A 6,945-nucleotide genomic window follows, 5' to 3' on the forward strand; every position below is an offset into this window, starting at 1 on the left:
ACCATGACACTCGAAGCTTAACACTCAATGCTGAGGATTTACATCAGAATAGACAAGTGGTATTAGCAATTGAAATAATGTTTATAGAAATGTATGAAAAAGTAAAGATAAAAATTCTGTACATGTTTAAAATGAATGTAACTGTCATTGTGTGATCGTATATAAAATGTTCTATTCACAGCAGTGTGTGCACTACAAAGAACATGTTAACAATGAGTGTTCCATCTTCAAATCTAAAGTTGTAAACATGACAAAATTCCAGTACGTAATGTCAAGCTACTGTATGCAACCTGTCACTTGCACGTCTTCGATTCAAATGCAGGCAATAGGTTTGCAGCTAAATGTTAAAAAAGTTAATGTTAAATGTATTAACATGAAGAAGTACATTTTCTTGTTTAATAGTTTCCATACCTTAAAATAAATGAAAGATGACTGGCTGCAATACACAATTTCCATGTGGTTATTTTGGTGTACATACGGCTAATTTTAGCACAGGACATCAGGAGCACCTGCCAGCTGTTGCAGTAACTGTACATAGAAGAGCCCTTAACCTCTTTACACTTGTGGGAATGGGCCTATATGGATAGGGCTACATTTAAATGTATTCTTTAAAAAATGAATAACCATGGTAGCAATTGAAAGGGAACCGTTTGGAGATTATGGGGAAATTATTAGACCAAAAATGAGGACAACAGTTCACATTGACAACGAAATCAGAAAATACTCCAGATACAGTCAGTAACATAAGAATATTCCTGTAAAATGTGGGGTAGGTGCAACATAAGACAAAACATTATAAGGGTTTGAGTGAGAGTACTAACTGGTGTCTCCAAGTGGCCACACACCTCAAGTGTACACAATTTCAATGCACTTTTATGACTTGAGTCTTAAACTATTAGGTGCTTTTTTTGAACTAGCTGTGCCGTTGAGGAAATAGAGCAAGCACACTTGCAGTTGTTTTGTTTGGGCAACAACCCTGCATCCCCGGTCATCACACAATTACTGTTCTCGCAATCGAAAAACGGTGCATTATAAATCGCAGTGTGGGACAGGTGGGCATCATATGAAAGCTTATTCTATTGCCAACATTACCAACAAAGTTACAAAATACAATATTACAGTGTTACATGCTGACCAGACCGAACACGTCGCGTGTGCGAGCGTCGCAAAATAAATTTAGAAATCCATGTTATTCAATTATTGCACCCGCACTGCTCGCGCACGCCAACGAGCGTCTGCGTTGCCATGGGCTAAAATAGAACTCCTTTTTATTTCTGACGCAGATCCCGCTGAAAGTCCTGCCTCTCCCATCTCCTCATTGGTTTATAGAAGCAGGTACCCACGTGCCATCTCATTGGTTATATCCACGTGGGTGATTGAAAGACTAAATGTTTTGCCGGTTGTCGTGGTAATACTATGAAAGTTTAGATGGATCACCATTATAAATTCAAAGATGAAAAAGCCTGGAAGGAGGAGAGATGACTAGAAATGGTTCGGTTGGCTGTTTTATGTGTAGATTAATTGTCGGTGTAGAGGACCTTGTGCATTTCAGGTAAAATACTAACTCAATATTTATATCCCAGGACAAATTAGCTAACTAGCTAAATTGCCATACATAATGCTTTTCGACCTGTCCCCAAATTAATGTCATTGGTTCAGAGTTTGTTCTGATATTTTAACCTGCGTGTCGTGATCGAGTTTGGTGTGGGGGTACAAAATAAATGTATGCACGATAGCACACGCGCACAGCTGGTTTGGGTTCCGTGTTAGGCTTTCACAATGCAATTCTGGGAAACGTAATTTTGGTGTGCATAGAAAGGAATCATGAGTGCGTGTGCCGTGTTCAGAACAACCCAGGGTATAGCACCATGTAATCTTATCACTGTACATCAAACATAGTGATCATAAATGTGACATGAGTTTTATATGGAAATGTAAAGTGCATTCAGGGGAGTTTGGCTTGCTTGTATGCCATAAGTCTCAGCTTTCAAAATACATAGTCCTTTTCATTTATAGCATTTCCCTCACTCGGACAATTGCCCAATTAGCAAGAGGGATGGAGGCAACTTCTTGTCGCGCGAGTTGCTCAAGTTCAGAACGGCGGTAAGTCCAAACCCATACAGCGCTATAAGGCGCAGAGTCAGAGCTCTGACGTCATGTATATTTTAAAATGTAACCATTATTTAACTAGGCAAGTCAGATAAGAACAAATTCTTATTTACAATGACGGCCAATTGTGCGCCGCCCTATGGGACTCCCAATCACAGCCGGATGTGATGCAGCCTGGATTCGAATCAGGTACTGCAGTGACGCCTCTTGCACTGAAATGTAGTGTCTTAGACCACCCACCACTCGGGAGCCCAAAATAGCATGTTACTGTACAGTGGAATGGTAACCAGTTTATAATAGCAATAAGGCACCTCGGGGGTTTTGTGGTGTATGGCCAATATACCACAGCTAAGGGCATTGTCCACAATATTTTTCCAACACATCTCTCATACAGAAACATGCAATTTCCACTGAAATGTCAGTTTTTCATTGGAAGGTTTAGTGTGGCCTAATATTGTACTTATATTCACCAGTTTTGCTACACTGTTACCGAGAGCCTGTGTGTTGAGCAGCACTGAGGTTTACGCAGAGAGAATGTCCATTATCTTCCAAGTCCATCAGTTCAGAGTTACTGGGTTAAAGTTCATGTTTAGGGATATTCCTGATTTCTGGATCCACTCATTTGCCGTTCTTCACCTTTGAAACCCTCTCCTTTCGCTTCTTCACGTGTTTTTGTACTTTGTTTTGTCCTCTTTTGCCATTTTCTTATTTTCCTAAAATGCCTAAATAAGTTTGGATATAGCTAGAATTTTAGATTAAAGATGTGTGTGATTTAAGGTGACCCAAGTTCAGCCTGGAAGAAATCCAAATCTTTTGGGACATTTGCATGATAAATGCTGAACATGTTTCAAATGAGTTTAATTTCGCATAGACCAGTCCTATTAAAATGTATTCAGATTACAGTTACAGGGTTACAATATCCACTGGAGGTCAATTTGGTATTTCCATTTCATCCAAAGTGATACGCATCCCTCCAATGAAATAACATAAAAGGTCTGTTAATAGCAGTTAAATATCGCAAGATTACTTGACAAACTCATTCTTGTCATTAACAGTCACAGCCCTAATGGAAACGTACCTTCTTGGCTATCTTCTCGTTCCTTGCATGCGATTGGCTCTGGTCTTGAGGGCAGCATGCAGCCTGGGAGACAGGGTTGCCTGTCAGGCGTTGTTCATGGCTTAAATGTCCCACGAGCGCAGCAGGCCAGGTACTTCTGTGCAAGCTCAGGCGCACAAGCTCCCTCAACATTAACAAGTCAGAGAAACCAGACACATGCTCGAAGGTTTCCGTTTTGGAGGTCTCTCGGTCGGCCGGCCACGGTTGCATGTGCCCTGTAAATCTAAAGTCACTGGCAGGCTGAGGTTGGTTTTAGTCTATTGAGATGTGGGTCGAAGTTCCAGAGTTTAGAATGTTGAGATGTGGGTAGAGGTTATGTTAGAATTTAGACGAGTATCGTATCAAATAATGTAATGCAGATAGGCCGTGAATGGCCTCACACCAGTTACAGTAGGTGGTGGTGTATGCACCTAAAAAGTGGATGCGCTCAGTCAACCAAATCCCAAAGAAGAAGACACTCACTCATTGCTCACATGGAGCACTCCAAACATAAGACTATGAAAAAATGTCATAACTCATAAATGGTTATGAAATAAACCAAAACTTTTTTTTCACAAGTGTAGCAAGTTGTGAACTCTGCAAACAACATTTCCACCCCGAAACTGAGAACAGTAAATAACTGTAATAGAGTTTTGAGTAAAAAGAGTCTACTGTTCCGGAAGCAACTTCAGCATACATTTTCAGGACCCAGGTTCACGCAAACATCTTTCTTTTTTACTCTTGACAGTTACAGCTGATTTCGGGATTGCATATGGATTCGCTCTCATCTTATGTATTCATTTGTCTCTGAATTGTTTAATTGAACTTTTCGCCACAAGCTCCTGATATCAGAGCATAAAAACTACAATTTTTCCTGAATTAGTCTTGATTGGTATCAACTCCCTTGTTTCGTGTTTCTCTCTCATAGCACCCACATGCAGAAAGCTGGTGATGTTTGTCGCTGTTCATTGTTTAGTCACAATACAGCAGCCAGCTTCCTTTCGACATATGTCTGACCAGAGCCCCAAACACCAGTGAGCCAAGCCCTGCTGCTGCCCGAAGACATCTACTCACTGCTGAAGGAACTGAGGTAAGTTCACCTTCTGCAACATATCTGAATGTATCGGTCAAACAAAAGGCAGTATTTGTAATTCAATATTGGTGAGACAAAAAAAGTTGTCTAAAAGGGAGAACGGTACCGATAGTACAATGAGAGTGCAGATTTATACAGTTGACTCCTAAAACACCATCTTAATTATCTGATTTAGTGAAGGCATTTAGCAAAGTCCCAGGTCATCATTGACAGCGTCCTACAGAGTTCGAACCTGCAAAGTCGCACAGTCTAGGGACAGCAGTCTACAACTTGATAACATTTGTGGACTCTGAATTAAGCTTGTCAACTGTATTGCACCAAAAATTGCTCTCCTTTGGTTTTGTTCACTGTTTGGAAATTCACTTATATGAAATATATTTTTCAAAAATCAAGTCTTAAATATATACTTATTTACTCTGGTCTTCTTAACTTAGGCGGTACTTTGACGAGCCCAAATGCACATGCTGGCTGTCTCTGACTGCGCACAGCTTCAGGGACAGTCTCATTTCCTGGAGACACAGAACACAGATTCCACAAGGGAGGCAAGAACTTTTATAATCCCATCCTCTTCAAAAACCTGCTGCACATGGGCACAGGCTCCCATTACTTTTTTTCCGTTACTTGTTTTTCAGATTCGTTTTATACGTTTGGAGAAGGTTATGTTAGAATTTAGACGAGTATCGTCTCAAATATTGTAATGCAGATAGGCCGTGAATGGCCTCACACCAGTACAGTAGGTGGTGGTGTATGCACCTAAAAAGTGGATGCGCTCAGTCAACCAAATCCCAAAGAAGAAGACACTCACTCAATTATTTTTTTAATTTAAGAGACTTTTTTGCGTAATCTTTTTTTCCTTTCATCTTGAAAAAAACAATTGAGTCCCACTGAAGTACTCATAGTATAATATACATTTTAGGAAACAAGACCACTGCAGACACTAACACTAGAGTAAATTAAATTAAGGGATTAAATTGAAATTCCTTTAGGGAGTGGAGAATTGCTTGTTAATGTTTATGGTAGATATGTCCTGAAAAGACTGAATTGAAACAGATTGTCCCCAACTCCGACTAACACAAAATAACAAGTTCTAACAGTTTATTTTCATAGCGAGTATAGATTTCAGCATCTATATAAAAACACATTTGAAAAAACTTTAGATGGTAAATATTATACTTACTGTACAACAAAATAGGTCCCATGTACTGTATGCAAAAATACTGTACCAGGATTTCAGTCTAAAGGCAGTTCACACAGTACATACTGTAGTTCTTCAGACTGAAAAATTGGAAGGGTGAGGGTTATACAATTCAGACTTAGTAAAATATTTTGCTGCTGTACCAAAATAGGGTCAATTTCAACAATGCTTCTTGGAATCTTTCAACAGAAATGAGTGAATTCTGTGTGACTAGACAAGCCTCTTGGCATCATGCTGTGTTAACATAAGACACATTATTTATATAATCTCTTGCACTTTTTGTCTACAAGAAAAATGCTTGAAACATTGGGTTGAGGAGGTGCAGTATGGGTGATCTTATGTATACATTACAGTAACTAAGCTACTCTGGTCCAAGTGTTAAATGACTGCTAATATTTATAATCAGCCTTCAGTGATACAAATGTTAAATAAAACAAGGAGATATGACATGCTTATCAGGCACAATATTTGGGGGCAGATTGCATCTATTTCCTGGAGAGGGTATAGGTCAAAGACAAAAATGCAAAAAACAAGTCTCTTTAAATGTTATCCAGCCCTTAATCTGTAACGTGAATTAAATGTGCAGTGGTGTTAACAATTTGATACCTCTACAGTGCATTCGGAAAGTATTCAGACCCCTTGACTTTTTCCACATTGTTACTTTAGTCTTTTTCTCAAATTTATGAAATACAGTTTCCTCAATCTATACACAATACCCCATAATGAGACAAAGCAAAAATTGGTTTTTAGAAATGTTTGCAAATGTATTAAAAGGAGAAAAGGACAAATATTCAGACCCTTTGCTACGAGACTTGAAATTGAGCACAGGTGTATCCTGTTTCCATTGATCATCCTTGAGAAGTTTCTACAACTTGATTGGTGTCCACCTGTGGTAAATCCAATTGATTAGACATGATTTGGAAAGGCACAAACATGTCTATATAAGGTCCCACAGTTGACAGTGCATGTCAGAGCAAAAACCAAGCCATGAGGTCAAAGGAATGGTACGTAGAGGCCAGAGACAGGATTGTGTCGAGTCACAGATCTGTGGAAGGGTACCAAAAAATGTCTGCAGCATTGAAGGTCCACAAGAACACAGTGGCCTCGATCATTCTTAAATGGAAGACGTTTGGAACCACCAAGACTCTTCCTAGAGCTGCCAGGTTTCCTCCAGATGTGACGCTTTGCATTCAGGCCAAAGTGTTCAATCTTGGTTTCATCAGACCAGAGAATCTGATATTTATCATGATCAGAGTCCTTTAGGTGCCTTTTTGCAAACACCAAGTGGGCTGTCGTGCCTTTTACTGAGGAGTGGCTTCCGTCGGGCCTGATTGGTGGAGTGCTGCTGAGATGGTTGTCCTTCTGGAAGATCCTCCCGTCTCCAAAGAGGAACTCTGGAGCTCTGTCAGTGACCATCAGGTTCTTGATCACCTCCCTGACCAAGGCCCTTCT

Source organism: Salvelinus namaycush, chromosome 11, assembly GCF_016432855.1.
Source record: "Salvelinus namaycush isolate Seneca chromosome 11, SaNama_1.0, whole genome shotgun sequence".
NCBI lineage: Eukaryota > Metazoa > Chordata > Actinopteri > Salmoniformes > Salmonidae > Salvelinus > Salvelinus namaycush.